This window comes from Somniosus microcephalus, unplaced genomic scaffold, assembly GCF_052327205.1.
Source record: "Somniosus microcephalus isolate GS21.2 unplaced genomic scaffold, FLI_Smic_1.0 unresolved_chr8, whole genome shotgun sequence".
NCBI classification, from domain to species: domain Eukaryota; kingdom Metazoa; phylum Chordata; class Chondrichthyes; order Squaliformes; family Somniosidae; genus Somniosus; species Somniosus microcephalus.
Window position 1 is genome coordinate 31,787,113 of NW_028225186.1, and position 16,967 is coordinate 31,804,079.

Sequence of the window (16,967 nt, forward strand, 5' to 3'; positions counted from 1 at the left end):
TCACCTAGTTATAGACACTCCAGCCAAGAGAAACGACCTCTCAGCATCTAAGCTGTCATTCCCCTTCAGAATCTTGTATGTTTCAATGAGATCCCTTTAATTCTTCTAAACTCCAGAGAGTATAGGCCCATTCTACACAATCTCTCATCATAGGACAGCCCTCTCATCCCAGGAATCAATCCAGTGAACCTTCGTTGCATTGCCTCCAATGCAAATATATCCTTCCTTAGATATGGAGAACCAAACTGTGCACAATTCTCCAGGTGTGGTCTCACCAAGGCCCTGCACAATTGTAGCAAGACGCCCTTATTCTTATATTCCAACCCCCTTGCAATAAAGGCCAGCATGCCATTTGCCTTCCTTATTGCTTGCTGTACCTGAATGCTAGCTTTCAGTGCTCCTTTCACGAGGAGTCCCATATCTCACTGAGCAACAACATTTGAAAGTTCCTCACAATTTAAAAAATATTCTGCTTCTCTAGTCTTCATACCAAAGTGAATAAACTCTCATTTCCCTACATTCCTCCATCTGCCACCTTACCTGCCCACTCACTTAGTCTATCGATATCCCTTTGCAGACTCTTTGTGATCTCCTCACTGCTCACGGTTCCAACTAGGAGGTTAGCAGTTCTGCAGTACAAGTGAATGCGATTGACTGCCCCCTGGTGGTTTAATGTACATGGTGCCTGTTAGTGGTTCCGCAGTATGAGTGCCGGCTTGGACACGGCCCCTGGTAGTATAATGTGCACGGAACATGTCTGCAGTTCCTTAGTGATCAACATTTACTTTTTTAAATTTAGTGTCCCGTATTCGCCGCTCTGAATACTTCTCCTTTACATTGGGGGACCAAACGTTGGTCTCCACAGCAATGTGGCTCACTTTTAGTAGCCGTCTGAAATGGACTAACAAGCCACTCAGTTATAAGAAACTGCTACGAAAACAATAAGGATAAAACCGGATGGAGCTTCCAGCATCGTCCTCGTCACACACAGCCCAGTCGACACTGCAAATTCCTCTTCACCAGCATCTGGGGACTTGTGCCAAAATTGATAGAGCTGTCCCACAGAATAGTCAAACATCAGCCTGACATTCTCACAGAATCATTATTTTCAGCTTTCAGCCAATGTCCCAAAATCCTCCATCACCATCGCTGGACATGACCTATCCCACCAGCAGGGCAGACCCACCGGGGTTGGCGGCACAGTGGTGTACTCTTGGGTAGGAGAGGCTCTGGGTGTCCGCAACATTGACGTCGGACCCCATGAGCTCTCAGGGCTTCAGATCAAGCATGGGCAAGGAAACCTCCTGCTGATTACCGCCTACCGCACTTCCTCAGCTGAAAATCAATACTCCCCCATGTTGAACACCAATTGGAAGAAGCACGGTGAGTGGCTACTGCTCAGAATATACTCTGGGTGGGGGACTTCAATGTCCATCACCAAGAGTGGTTCGGTAGCACCACTACTGACCGAGCTGTCCGAGTCCTCAAGGACATAGCTGCCAGTCTGGGCCTGAAACAGGTGGTGTGAGGATCAACAGGAGGGAAAAACCTACTTTTCCTTGTCCTCACCAATCTACCTGTTGTGGATGCATCTCTCCATGGCAGGTTTGTAGCAGTGACCACCGCAGTTATTGTGGAGACGAAGGCCGGTCTGCACACTGAGGACACTATCCATCGTGTTGTGTGACACTAACACTGTGCTTAATGGGATAAATTGAGAACAGATCTAGCAGCACAAAACTGGGTATTCATGAGGCGCTGTGGGCCATCAGCAGCAGAAGAATTATATTCAACCACAATCTGTAACGTCATGGCCCGGCATATTCCTCAATCTACCATTACCATCAGGCCAGGGGCCCAAAGTTGGTTAAATTAGGAGTGTTTTCTTTATTCGTATATGGGATGTAGGCATCGCATTTATTTTTGCCCATCTCCATTTGCCCTTGAGAAGGTGGCAATGAGCCGCCTTATCGAACCACTCCAGTCCTTGCGGTGAAGGTACTCCCACAGCGCTGTTCAGAAGGGAGTTCCAGGATTTTGACCCAGCGACGATGAAGGATCCGCGATATACTTCAAAGTCAGAATGTTGTGTGAATTGGAGGGGAACTTGGAGGTGGTGGGGTTCCCAGGCGCCTGCTGCCTTTGTACTTCTAGGTTGAAGAGGTCACTGGTTTGTGAAATGCTGCCGAAGAAGCCTTGGCGAGTTGCTGCATTGCATCTTGTGGATGGTACACACTGCAGCCACGGTACGCCAGTGTTGGAGGGACTGAATGTTTAAGGTGGTGGATGGGGTGCCAATCAATTGGGCTGCTTTGTCCTGCATGGAGCCGAGCATCTTGTGTGTTGTTGGTGCAGCACACACCCAGGAAAGTGGAGAGTGTGGAAGTGCATGTCAAGAACAGCACCAGGCCAACCGAAAAATGATGGGCCAATCTGGGGAGCTCCACGATTTACTCCACGTGATATCCAGAAACGGCTGAGCGCACTGGATACAGCAAAGGCTGCGGGCCCCGAAAACATCTCAGCTTTCATGCTGAAGACGTGTGCTCCAGAACTAGCCGTGCCTCAAGCCAAGCTGTTCGAGTGCAGCTACAAAACTGGCATTTATCCGCAAATGTGGAAAAATGACCCGGTGCGGCACTTACTCACCAATAACCTGCTCACGGATGCACAGTTTGGGTTCCGCAAAGACCACTCGGCTCCCGACTTCACAACAGCCTCGTTCCAAACATGGACAAAGGAGCTGAATACCAGAGAGGAGGAGAGAGTGACTGCCCTTGACATCAAGGCAGCATTTCATCGAGTGTGGCATCAAGAAGCCCTAGTAAAACTGAAATCAATGGGAATCAGGGGGAAAACGCACCACTGGCTGGAGTCATACCTAGCATAAAGGAATATGGTTGTGGTGGTTGAAGGGTAATCATCACAGCCCCAGGATATCGCTGCAGGAGTACCTCAGGGCAGTGTTATAGAATCATAGAAAGTTACAGCATGGAAGGTGGCCATTTCGGCCCATCGTGTCCATGCCGGCCAACATAGAACCATCCAGCCTACTCCCACATCCCAGCTCCTGGTCCATAATCTTGCAGGTCACAGCAGCCCAAGTGCACATCCAAGTACTTTTTAAACGTGATTAGCGTTTCTGCCTCTACCACCCTTTCAGGCAGTGAGCTTCAGACCCATACAACCGACTGAGTGAAGAAATTTCAACTCTAATCCGCTCTAACGCTCCCACTGATTACTTTAAATCTGTGCCCCCTGGTTGCTGACCCATCTGCTAAGGGAAATAGGTCCTTTCTTTCCAATTGATCTAGGTCGCTCATTATTTTATACACCTCAGTATGATCTCCCCTCAGCCTCCTCTGTCCCAAGGACAACAAACCCAATCTTTCCGCATAGTTAAGATACTCTACTCCCGGCAACACCCTTGTAAATCTCCTCTGTACCCTCTCCAGTGCAATCACATTTTTCCTGTAATGTGGTGACGAGAACTGCACTCAGTAATCTAGCTAGTGCCTAAACAGTGCTTTGTTTCGTTGAAGCATAATCCCCTTGCCCTTGTATTCTGTGCCACGATTAACAAAGTCAAGCATTCCGTATGCCTTTTTAACCACCTTATCTACCTGGCCTGCTAACTTCAGGGATCTGTGGACATGCTCTCCAACGTCCATTTGTTTCCCTACACTACTCTGTGTCCTACGATTTAATGTGTACTCCCTTTCCTTGTAAGCCCTCCAAAAATGCATTACCTCACACTTCTACGGATTGAATTCCATTTGTCACTGTTCTGCCGACCTGACCAATTTATTGATACCTTCCCGAAGTCTACAGCTTCCTTCTTCAGTTTCAGCCACACAGCCGATTTTAGGATCATCTGCAAACTTCATAAACATACCCGCTATATTCAAGTCCAGATCATTCATATATATCACAAAAAGCAAGTGACCTAATACTCAGCCCTGCAGAACCTCAGGTCCTAGGCCCAACCATCTTCAGCTGCTTCATCAATGAAGTTCCCTCCAACATAAGATCAGAAATAGAGAATTTCGCTGATTACTGCACAGTATTCAGTGCCATTCACAACAACTCAGATAAGGAAGCAGTCCATTCCCGCAAGTAACAAGACCTGGACAACATTCAGGCTTGGGCTGATAAGTGGCAGGTAATATTCGCGCCATAGAAGTACCAAGCAATGACTATCTCCAACAAACGAGAGTGTAACCACCTCCACTTGACAGTCAACGGTATTACCATCGCCGAATGCCCCACCATCAACACCCTGGAAGTCATCATTGACCAGAAACTTAACTGGACTAGCAACATAAATAACGTGGCAGTAAGAGCAGGAGAGGCGCTAGGTATTCTATGGCGAGTATCTCCCCTCCTGACTCCCCAAAAACTTTCCACCATCTACAAGGCACAAGTAAGGAGTGTGATGGAATACTCTTCACTTGCCTGGATGAGTGCAGCTCCGACAGCTCTCAAGAAGCTCGACACCATTCACGACAAAGCAGCCCTCTTGATCGGCACCCCAGCCAAACCCTTAAACATTCATTCCCTCCATCACCGGCACACTGTGGTTGAAGTGTGTACCATCTACAAGGTGTACTGCAACAACTCGCCAAGGCTTCTTCGGCAGCACCTCCCAAACCCGCAACCTCTTCCACCTAGAAGGACAAAGGCAGCAAGCGCATGGGAATACGACCACCTCCAAGTTGCCCTCCAAGTCACACACCATTCTGACTTAGAAGTATATCGCCGATCCTTCATCGTCTCTGGGTCAAAATCCTGGAAGTCCCTACCTCACAGCACTGTGGGAGCACCTTCACCACACGGACTGCAGCGGTTCAAGAAGGCGGCTCACCACCACTTTATCCAGGGCAATTAGAGATGGGCAATAAATGCTAGCCCTGCCAGTGACGCCCGCATCCCATAAACGATTAAAAATAACTCACTCTGCCAACTTCTTGCCCAATCACATAACATGTCTATATAAATTTGTAGTCTCTTTAGGTTCTCCTCACAAATTATTTTCCCACCGAGCTTTGTATCATCAACAATCCTGGAAATATTACACACGGCTCCTCATCTAATTCATTGATATAGATTGTGAATAGCTAAGGGTCAAGAACTGCCCATTCAGCACTCCACTAGTTACTCCATTATCTGACATTGCAAAAATCATCCGTTTATTCCAGCTCTCTGCTTTCTGTCAGTTAGCCAATCCCCAGTACATACTAATATATTACGCCCAATACAATGAGCACTAATCCTGTGTAACAACCCCTTGTTTAGCACCTTATCGAATGACTTCCGAAAATCCAAATATACTACATCCACTGGTCCCCCCTTAGCTACCCTGCTAGTTGCACCCTCAAAAAACTGTAACAGGTGTGTCAAACACGGTTTCCCTTTCATAAAAGCGTGTTGACTCTGCCTAGTCATATTCTGATTTTCCAACTGCCTTGCTACTGCGTCCTTAATAACAGATCCTAGCATTGTTCCAACGCCTGATATCAGGATAACTGGCCTCTATTTCCCTGCTTTCTCTTTCCATCCTTTCTTGAAAAGCGGGGTAACATTTCCTGCCTTCCAAGGCAGGGGGACCGTTCTAGAATCTGGGGATTTCTGGAAGATCCAAACCATCCTCTGCTAACCGTTGCTTTATGTCAGCTGTGGCTCAGTTGGTAGCACCCTCGCATCTAAGTCAGAAAGCTGTGAATTCATAGTCGCACTCCAGAGACTTAAGGACAATAATCTAGGCTGACCCTCCAGTGCAATACTGAAGGAGTGCTGCACTGTCGGAAGTGCCGTCTTTCAAATGAGTTGTCAAACAGTTGGCCCATCTCTTTCTCTCAGTAGGATGTAAAAGTTCCCATCCAACTATTTCGAAGAAGGGGAATTATCCCCAGTGTCCTCACCAATCATCACTACAACAGATGATCTAGTTATTATCACATGGGAGTTTGTGGAAGCTTGCTGTGCGAAAATTAGCTGTTGCCTTTCCTACACTACAAGTGACTACACTTCAAAAAGTACTTCATATGCTGTAAAGTTCTACTGCACTATATCTGCAGCCACTCCATTTAAAACCAAAGGATATAGGCCATCAGGTCAGGGGATTTGTCTGCTTTTAGTCCCATTAATTTCTCCATTACTTTTTCTTTAATAATATTAATTCCTTTAAGTTCCTCATGATCTTTAGTCCTTTTTGTTATCCACAATTTCTTGTGTATCATTTGAGCCTTCTCTGCTTAGAGAGATGCATAATAGTTGTTTAACTTCCATGCAATTTTCTTGTCCCCCATTATAAATTCTGCTCTCTCGGCCTCTGAGGGACCCACGTTTACTTGCGCTAATCGTTTCATTTTTACATACTTTAAAAGCTTACAATTTGTTTTTATATTTCTTTCTAGTTGATTCTCATATTCTACTTTCTCCCCCTTTTTCAATTTCTTGACTATCCTTAGCTGAATTTTAAAAGCCTCCTAATCCATAGGATTACTACTCTTTTTGTCAACATTTTAAGACTCTGCTTTTAATCTAATACTATCCATAACATCTCTAGTTAGCCATGGTTGGAAAACTTTTCCAGTGGAGTGTTTTATTCCTCTAGGGATTTTACATTTGTTGAGAATTATGAATTATTCATTTAAATGTTTGCCATTGCTTTCTTACCATCATATCTTTTAATCCCATTTATCAATCTACGTTGGACAAGTCGCCCCTCAAATCCCTGTAATTGTATTTGTTTAAATTATGACCCTAGCTTCTGACTTAACCACATCATTCAGAAACTTAATATGACATTTCATCATATTATGGTCACTCTTACCCACATGACCCTTTACTATATAATTACTAATTAACTCTATTTCATTACACAATACTAAATCTAAAATAGCATGTTCCCCAGTTGGCTTAAATATTGTTCTAGACAACTGTCTCGAAGCATTCCATGAACTCATCCTCCAAAACATTCTGCCAATTTTGTTTGCAGACTTTATGCAGATTATAGACCCCTTGTTTATTGCATTACCCTTGATATATGCTACACTAATTTGCTGATTTATACACTGTGCAACAAAATGATTACAATTAGCGTTCCTATAAACTATTGTTATCTGCCCTTTGTTATGTCTTACCCCCACCCATACTGGATCTGCATTCTGATTTACTGGTCTAAGTTCTTTTCTCACAACTGCCTTTATTTAATCTTCAAGCACCCGGGAATATTTTGTTCCCAAATTTGGTCACCCTGAAACCACGTCTCAGTGTTGGCTACTGGATCAAACGTATTTATCGCTATTTGTATCATTAATGTATCTCTCTTGTTATGAAAGTATTGTGCATTCAGATAGAGCGCCTTTAACATTAACTGCTCTACAACCTGACTTATCTCTTTGCATTTTCCCTTACCTGAACCCTTATTAGGGATGGTTTTCCTTGGAGCAGCGAAGGTTAAGAGGTGTTCAGAATCATGAAGGTTTTGATAGAGTAAATGAGGAGTGCTTGTTTCCAGTGACAGAAGGTTTGGTAAATAGAAGGCACCGATTTAAAATGATTGGTAAAAGAACCAGAGGCGACATGCAGAATTAAGTTTTTTCAGCAGCGAGCTGTTATGATGTGGAATGCACGGAGGAAGCCGATTCAATAGTAACATTCATAACAGAATTGGACAAAGACTTTAAGGGAACATGTACATGGCTATGGGGAAAGAGCAGGGGAGTAGTGCTAACTGGATGGATCCAGCAAAGATCCGTCACAGACACTTTCTCTCACTCCCTCACTCTCTCTCTCTCTCCCTCTTAAGCAAACAAGGCTAAATGTATTTAATATTCAAGCCTCCACGGCTCTCTGGGGCAGAGAATTCCATAGATTTACGACCCTCTGAGAGAAGAAACTCCTCCTCATCTGAGTTCTAAAAGGGCGAGCATTTATTCTGAGCCTATGCCCCCGAGTTCTAGATTTCCTCACTAGGGGAAACATCCTCTCTGCTTCTACCTTGTCCAGCGTCATCAGTACCTTACATATTTCAATAAGATCACATCTCATTCTACTAAATTCCAATGAGTATCAGCCCAACATGCTCAACCTTTCTTCATAAGTCAACCCCTCATCTCAGGAATCAACCGATTGAATCGTCTCGGGACTGCCTCCAATGCAGATATATCAGTCCTTAAATAAGGAGACCAAAACTGTACGCAGTACTCAAGTTGTGGCCTCACCAATACCCTGTACAGTTGTAGCAGGATTGCCCTGCTTTTTATCTCTAACACCTTTGCAATAAAGATCAACATTCAATTTGCCTTTTTGATTACTTACTGTACCTGCATGCTAAAATGTTGTGTTTCATGCACAAGGACCCCCAGGTCCCTCTGAACTGTAGCATTTTGTAATCTGTCTCCATTTAAATAATAATTTGTTTTTTTATTTTTCCTGCCAAAGTGGGTAACCTCGCACTTTCCCTTATTATACTCCATCTGCCAAATGTTTGTTTACTCAGTTAGCCTGTCTGTATCCCTTTGCAGATTATTTAAGTCCTCTGCACAACTTGCTTTCCCACCCATCCGTAAACTTGGCTACATTACACTCGGTCCCTTCATCCAATTCATTAATGTAGATTGTAAATAGTTGAGGCCCCAGCACCGATTCCTGTGGAACCCCACTAGTTACCATAAGGACCCATTTATCCCGACTCTCTGCTTTCTGTTAGTTAGCCAATTCGCTATCCATGCTAATATATTACGCCCAACTCCATGAGCTCTTATCTTATGCAGTAAGCTTTTATGTGGCACATTATCGAATGCCTTCTGGAAATCCTAATACACCACATCCACTGGCTTACCTTTGTCAACCCTTCTCATCACATCCTCAAAGAACTCCAACAAAGCTGTTAAACATGATTTTCCGCTCAAAAAACCATGCTGACTCTGCTTGGCTGCGTTTTGATTTTCCAAATACCCTGCTACTGCTTCCTTAATGAAGGATTCCAGCATTTTCCAAACGACAGCTGTTAGGTTGACTGGTCTATAATTTCCAGCTTTCTGCCCCATACGGGCCATTTATATTTTTTGGTGGGGAGGGTAGTTTCTTATTGTTATTATTTGAACTGCTTATAAAGTTTGGAAGGAAACTCACACGGTACCTGCAATATTTTGTTGCAAACCTGCAAAAGCTCAGTTCTGCTGAGAGCTCATGGACCTGATAGGTTAACCCTGTGTTTCTCTGTCCACAGATGTTCCCGAACCTGCGGAGTGTTGCCAGCATTTAATGAACAACTCCACATCCAGCATCTGCTGCATTTTGCATTTTATTTTACTGTAATCTCACCGCTTGTTTTAAGAAATTGAAATGTTATGGTTAGAATCTGGAATGCACTGCCTGAAATGGTGTTGGAGTCTGAAACAATAGTGGCTTTCAAAAGGGAATTGTCAACTACCTGAAGGGAATATAATTGCAGGGCTACAGGGAAAGGGCGGGGGAGTGGGACTAGCTGTAGTGCTCTTGCAGGGAGCCAGCACGTGCTCGACGGGCCAAATGGCCTCCTTCTGAACACCTCGAGCCTCTTCGTAGGGAGCAAGTGGAAGCCAAGCGCAAGCAGCAGAAGGAGCGGACATCAACCTAAGCAGCCCAATCACCCACCACTTCAATCACCGTCTGCCCCACCTGTGACAGAGACTGTAGGTCCCGCATTGGACTCATCAGTCACCTGTGAACTCATTTTTAACGTGGATGCAGGTCATCCTCGGTTCTGGGGCACTGCCTAAGAAGAAGAACCAGTCTATGCTTCTATGAAAGACTCCATATAAATAGAGTCTTCTGAGAAAAACTGACTGAGCTGACAAATAAACAGCAATGAACCATAAGTTAAACTTAACAAGTTGGTTCAGTTGGTTCAATTGTAATGCTAATAACGCCTAGGTCACGGGTTTGATTCCTGTAGGAGACGTTTGATTTTGGTGAGGAGGATAGGTTCTTAATTTTGTTATTTGTTAAAAAGTTTGGATTGTAATTCACGGGGGACCTGCAATACTTGGAAACAAAGCTGGAGATCCTGAGTTCTGATCTGTGGAATACTTCCAGCATTAAATGTACAATTCCACATCCATCGGTACATCTCGTATTACAATCAATGAATGGTTCACAGCCGCTGATTGGTTTGGACTGCAAAGAATTGAACTGAAATAAATACAATCCCGGTGTTTAATCACTCATTATTACCATACTGCACAGAAATAAGCCATTCAGTCCATGCCTGAGTGTATGATCCACTCGAGCCTCCTCCCATCTTTCCTCATCTAAATCTATCAGCATAACCCTCTATTCCCTTCTCCCTCATGTGCTTGTCTAGCCTCCCCTTAAATGCACCTAAACTATTCGCTTCAACCACTCCCTGTGGTAGTGAGCTCCACATTCTCACCACTCTTTGGGTAAAGAAGTTTCTACTGAATTCCCGACTGTATTTCTTGGTGACTATCTTATATTGATGTCCTCTAGTTATGCTCTTCCCCACAAGTGGAAATATTCGCTCTGTATACAGTCTGTCAAAACCTTTCATAATTTTAATGATCTCTCTTAGGTGGCTCCTCCGCCTTCTTTTTTCAAGAGAAGAGAGACCCAGCCTATTCATCCTTTCCTGATACGTATACCCTCGCATTTCTGTTATCATCCTTGTATATCTTCTCTGTACCCTTGGTCAAACCAATGTTCGATACAGGTTTAGCATAACTTCCCTACTTTGAAATTCTATCCCTCCAGAAATTAACCCCAGTGCTTCAATTTATTTTTTTGGGCCTTGTGATTTAGTGATTTGTGTATTTTTACTCCGAGGTCCGTTTATTCCTCTATTCCACCTAGCCTCGCACCCTCCAAGTGATAAGTGACCTCCCTATTCTTCTTACCATAATGTAATACATCACATTTATCTGTGTTGAAATTCATTTTCCAATTATATGCCCATTCTGCAAGTTTATTAATGTCCTCCTGTAATTTGTTGCAATCCTCCTCAGTGTTGACTACCCCCCCCCCCAATTTGGTGTCATCTGCAAATTTATAAATTGTGTTTTTGATTCCTAAATCTGAATCGTTAATGTAAATTGCAAACAGCAGTGGTTCCAGCACTGTTTCTTGTGGAACATAACTACCCACTTTTTGCCACTGTGAATAAGCTACACTTTACTACAACGCTCTGCCTTCTGTCCTGAAGCCAGCCAGCCATTCATTCTGCTACTTGTCCCCTGACCCTGCATTATCTGACCTTGTTCATCAGTCTAATATGGGTAACATTATCCAAGGCCTTTTGAATATCCAGATACATTACATCTACTGCATTATCATTCTCTGTTGGTTATGGATTGCAAAGAATGGGACTGAAATGAAAGCGGTCATCTCTAGTTCCCTGTTCCCTGCTCCCCTCACTCAGTCCAACTTACCTCCCTATGAACTTGCAGCACTCCGTTCTCTCTGATCCAACCCTAACATTGTCATTAAACCTACTGACAAGGGTGATGCTGTTGTTGTTTGGCGAACCGGCCTCTACCGTGTAGAGGCTGAATGGCAACTTTCTGACACCGCCTCCTACCTACCCCGCTGGACAATGCCCCCACTACAGAACATCAAGCAATCTTTTCCAAGACTGTCACTGACCTCATCTCCTCTGGAGATCTTCTCGCCATGGCCGCCAACCTCAACCCCACACAGCCCACTGCTGCCTCCTTCCCAAGATCCACAAACAGGACTGCCCTGGTAAACCAATCTTTGCAGCCGATTCTTGCCCCACAAATTTGATTTCTTCCTATCTCGACTCTATTTTTTCTCGGCTTGTCCAGTCCCTTTCCACCTACATTCGTGACTCTTCCGACACCCTCTGCCACTTCAACAGTTTCCAGTATCCCAGCCTGAATCATCTTCTTTTCATTATGAAAGTCCAATCCTTCTACACATCCACCCCCACCAGCACGGCCTTAAGCCGCTCCACTTCTTCCTTGAACAGAGGCCCAGCCAATCCCCATCCACCACCGCCCTCCTCCACTTAGCTGAACTTGTTCTCACATTGAACAACTTCTCCTTTGACTCCACTCAATTCCCCCAAATTAAAGGTGTTGTTATGAGCACCCACATGGGCCCTATCTATGCCTGCCTTTTCATGTGATATGTGGAACATTCTTTGTACTGGCCCTACTCTGTTCCCCTCCCCCACCTCTTCTTCCAGTACATTGATTACTGTATTGGTGCCGTTTCTTGCCCTCGCCCTGAACTAGATAATTTCTTTCACTTTTGTTCCAATTTCCACCCGTCCCTCACCTTCAGATATTCCATCTCTGACTCTTCCCTTCTCTTCCTCGAATTCTCTGTCTCCATTTCTGTGAAAAGGCTATCGACCAATATCGACACTTTTGCTTCTTAGGCAGTCCCTCGGGACTGAGGATTATTTGATTCTACATTAAAAATGAGTTCTCAGGAGATTGAGTCTAATGCGGGACCTACAGTCTCTGTCACAGCTGGGGCAGACGGTGTTTGAAGGGGCTGGTGGGTGTGGTGTTTGGGTTGATGTGCGCTCCTTGCGCAGCTTGCACATGTCTTCCACTTGCTTCTGCCAAAGTGACTCAAGCTGTTAGCCATGATAATAAATTGGCCCTTAGTGTTAGGTGGGATTAAATACGTGGGGTTATGGGGAGAGGGCTTGGGTGGGATGGCAGTCGGTGTAGGGACCGGGTGCGAGGGTTTGGATGATCAGCCATGATCTCATTGAATGGCGGAGCAGGCTCGAAGGGCCGAATGGCCTACTCCTGCTGCTACCTTCTATGTTTCTATGTTTCTATGTTCGGTGCATTCCCGGATGTTTCTCATCCACTTTGTGTGATTTTGGGCCAGGGATTCCGAGGTGTCGGTGGGGATGTGACACTTTTTCAAGGAGGCTTTGAGAGTGTCCTTGAAGTTTTCCTCTGCCCACTGTCGAAGTCTCGACTCCCGAGTAAGACTCTTAAACACAAAGTATCATTAAAGACAGGCTTTATTTGCTTGCAAGGGAAGAGTTGTGTAGACAAGGGCTACATCAGACCTCTTCAAAGTAATACAGAAATTGTAACATATTTATACAGTAAAAAGCAAAACAGGCTTTCTATGCCACATGACATAGTATTGAATCATAACTGATTACAAAGGCATAGACCTTGCGAATTATTGAACCAACCTATTCCGGGCTGCGTTGGAATAACGAACAGAAATACCTTTGGGATAAGATTAATTAATCCTTTATTTTGGGATCTCTCTGTTCCTTCTGTTCTCTCACTGTACCAACTGGGCCCGTGGGCCGATATTTAACTTATCATGTCCCTGGCTGTTTGTTTGGTAACTGAGGCTCCTTGTTAAACTTGTCACAGATAAGGAGTATGTATGTCTCATCCCCTTGCCTTTAGTGAATCATGCTGTCGGCCATTTGAGTTTTTATTCTATGCCTAGGAAGCCATTTTGTGTCTAAGTGAGAAACTGTACTTCCACATTCTTCCCTTTTGTCCTTACTAGGACAACATAACTGAAATTAACCTCTTCTTATCGGTCCTCATACTAAATTTAAATTTTAGTCAAGGATACCGACTTCTTTTCCGTTTGGAACCATCCCCGGGATTTACCTGTATTGATGGTTGACCTTGTTTAAGATCGTCTTTCTTCTCTGTCTATTCTTAGTGTTTGGGCATGTGTTTTTGTAGGGTTTAATTATGTTTGATTTGATTTCAGGTTTACGTCTTTGTATTTCTGCAGCTTATATTAGCCTGCAGTGTTCTAATTTCCCTGCAGCTTATACTAGCCTGCAGTTCTAATTTTCCCTGCAGCTTATATTAGCCTGCAGTTCTACTGCCACTATGCACTTTCTAAAAGACAGGGAACAGCAGTTTATAGAGGAGGACTAATTCATGTCCCACACAGTTTATAACTAACCTGTGGGGTTCTCCTAAGCACAAGTGCTTCTATATAAGCCCCCAAAGTGCGGACCAAGTGATATACAAAGTCGACGACACTGGCTTGTTGTTGAAAGAAGTCCTCTCTCCTTTTCCTAGCCTGCAGTTCCCATTTAAATGGAAAATGTGTTTTGCAGAAAGAGGAGAGCATGTGGAGTCTATATATGTATATATTTGTCTAAGTTTTCTAATCCCTATAATTGTATTTTATTCAATCATCTCAATTCCTCATCTAGGGGACCATTCTTTTCCTCTTCTGACTTTACTTCTCTCTGTATCATCATATTCATCGCAGGCAAGACTGCCTTGCCCAACCTATTGCAATAACTCTTAATCGTTGTGACAAACAGAGCAATGCATACAATCAGCGCTATCACTATTACTAGTCCATGCAATAATATTTGTCCTACTGATCCCAGCCATCCTCCCAATATCCAGTCAGTATGGGTTTTCATACTGACTTACTGCGTCTAGCATATTCGTAAGTCATGTACAAAAAGTATTCACGTGTAATTCTCGTTTCTTTCGGGATCTTTCCCCATCTCCTTGGCATTTTAGACTCAGTAGTCCGATTAGTATACAAAATATAAGTAACGCCTTCATTGTTAGAGTCTTCCAAAAAGTCAATTGTCTTTATTCGGCGCCTTCTTGCAGTGGGCTGCGTGAATCCAGGAAGATCTTTCCTTGACATTTATGGCTGTGTTCGTTGTTAGGAGCACTTGATATGGTCCTTCGAAGCGTGGTTGCAGACCGTTCTTTCTTTTAAAAACCTTCATGTAGACGTCGTCTCCTGGTTCCAAGTCGTGGCACTTTCCCTCTGCTGGACTCGTTTGAGCTTCCTTTACCTGTTGGTGAAAGCTGGAAATACATTTAGTTAATGCAATGCAATAGTTTAGCATAGCCTCGTCCATTTTATGAATGTCCATTTGTTTCACCGTAAATGGTGCTGAGAATGGCAGTCTTAGGGGTCGTCCCATAACAATCTCATGTGGATAAAGTCCATTTGTCCTGTTAGTTGCTGCTCGCATTATCATCAATGCTAAGGGTAATAGTTCGACCCATTTAAGTCCAGTTTCATTGCAAAGTTTAGAAAGTTTATTCTTCAGCACTCCATTATGTCTTTCCACCAGCCCTGCGGATTGTGGATGATAACTGCAGTGAAAATGCTGGTTAATCTGCAAACCTTTACATAGTTCTTTTATAATTGCTCCAGTGAAGTGCGATCCTCTGCCGCTTGAAAGCTGCATAGGTATTCCAAACCTTGGCATGATTTCTTTTAACAAGCACTTTGCTACTGTTACAGCATCATTCTTTTTACATGGGAAAGCTTTGACCCATCTTGAAAATATATCTATAATTACTAACACATATTTAAATCCTAAACATGGAGGTAATTCAATAAAATCCATTTGTAAATGTACGAAAGGGCCTGATGGATTTGGGTGGGAGGCAGCCTGTACTTTCTCTGTCTTGCCTGGATTCATTTCCTGGCAAATGGTGCACCTTTCACTAATTTGTTTTGCAATTGCCGAAATACCTGGTGCATACCATGTTTGATTAACATAGTCTGCCATCCCCCCTTTGTCCGCATGCGTGAAAACATGAATGCATCGGGCAATCCATGGAAGTAAAGACTTTGGAGCCACCATGCGGCCGTCATGGTGAACCCATACTCCTTCAGGCATTTTAAAGCAAAAATCCCTTGCTCAACTTAACACTTCGTACGAGTTAGCCTGTGACTGAAAGGCTAAAACATCATTAATAGAAGGTGGGTCATTATCTGATTTCTGTTGATGCAAAACAAAGGCTGAGACCTGTGGCCCTGTATCTGACAGAGTGGCTGATTTAGCAGCTCTATCTGATCGCTCATTACCCAAGGATATCTGATCCTGACTACCTGTATGAGCCTGACATTTAATAACTGAAATCTTAGTCGGACACACTAGAGCCTTCAAAATATTATTGATTTGTTCATCATTCTTAATAGTTGATCCTGAGGAAGTTAGAAATCCCCTTAATTTCCAGATCTGTCCATAATCGTGAGCAACTCCAAAAGCATACCTGGAGTCGGTGTAAATGTTAACAGTTTGATGAGTAGCCAATATACAAGCTCTGGTAAGAGCGAAGAGTTCTGCTTGTTGCGCTGAAAATGATTGAGGTAGTGAGAGCCCTTCCACAACTGAATGATCATCAGAAACGGCATTCCCAGCCCAAGGTGATCCCTTGTCATCCCTAAGGGCCGATCCATCTACGTAGAATACCAAGTCACTATTAGGAACAGGAGTTTCAGATAGATCTGTTCGGGGCTTGGTAGCTAACTGGGTAACCGTGTCACAGCAGTGTGGGATTACGTCCTCTTCTGTTGGTAGCAGCGTGGCTGGATTCAAAACTGAGCATCTTTGAATTATGAGATTGGAGTTGGATAACAGTTCAACCTCATATTTGCTGCTACGGGCTGATGTTAGATGCTGAGTGGCGTATTTTGATAACAGAACTTCTACTGAATGTGGTACAAACAAAACAGTTTGGTGATTAAGCGTGATGCCTTGAGCCTGTTGTACAGCGTAATAGGCAGCAGCTAAAATTGGCAGGCATCCAGGCAGGCCGCATGCAACGGGATCCAATTGAGTAACTGTCTATTATAGTCGTGTCTTTTCCCGTGCCTTCATAAAAGGCAGTGCAATGCAGATTCATGTGCCAGCTGTTCTTGTAAAAGGCACATAGTACATCTATCGGTCGGAACGTGTATCTGCAGTCCCTTTTCTGGACAAATTATTGTTGCCTGCATTTTGCACAACAAGTCTCTCCCTAAAAGGTTCATGGGGGCGTCGTCTGATAACAAAAAAGCATGTTGGCCAGAAAAATTATCTGCTCATATTTGTAACGGTTGTGACCATGTCAGAGTCTGTGAGACACCAGAAAGTCCTATGCAGGTAACATCCTTGTCAGTGCATGGAATTCTTGTCGCGTATTGTTTTGTCAATAGTGAGGTTGTGGCTCCTGTGT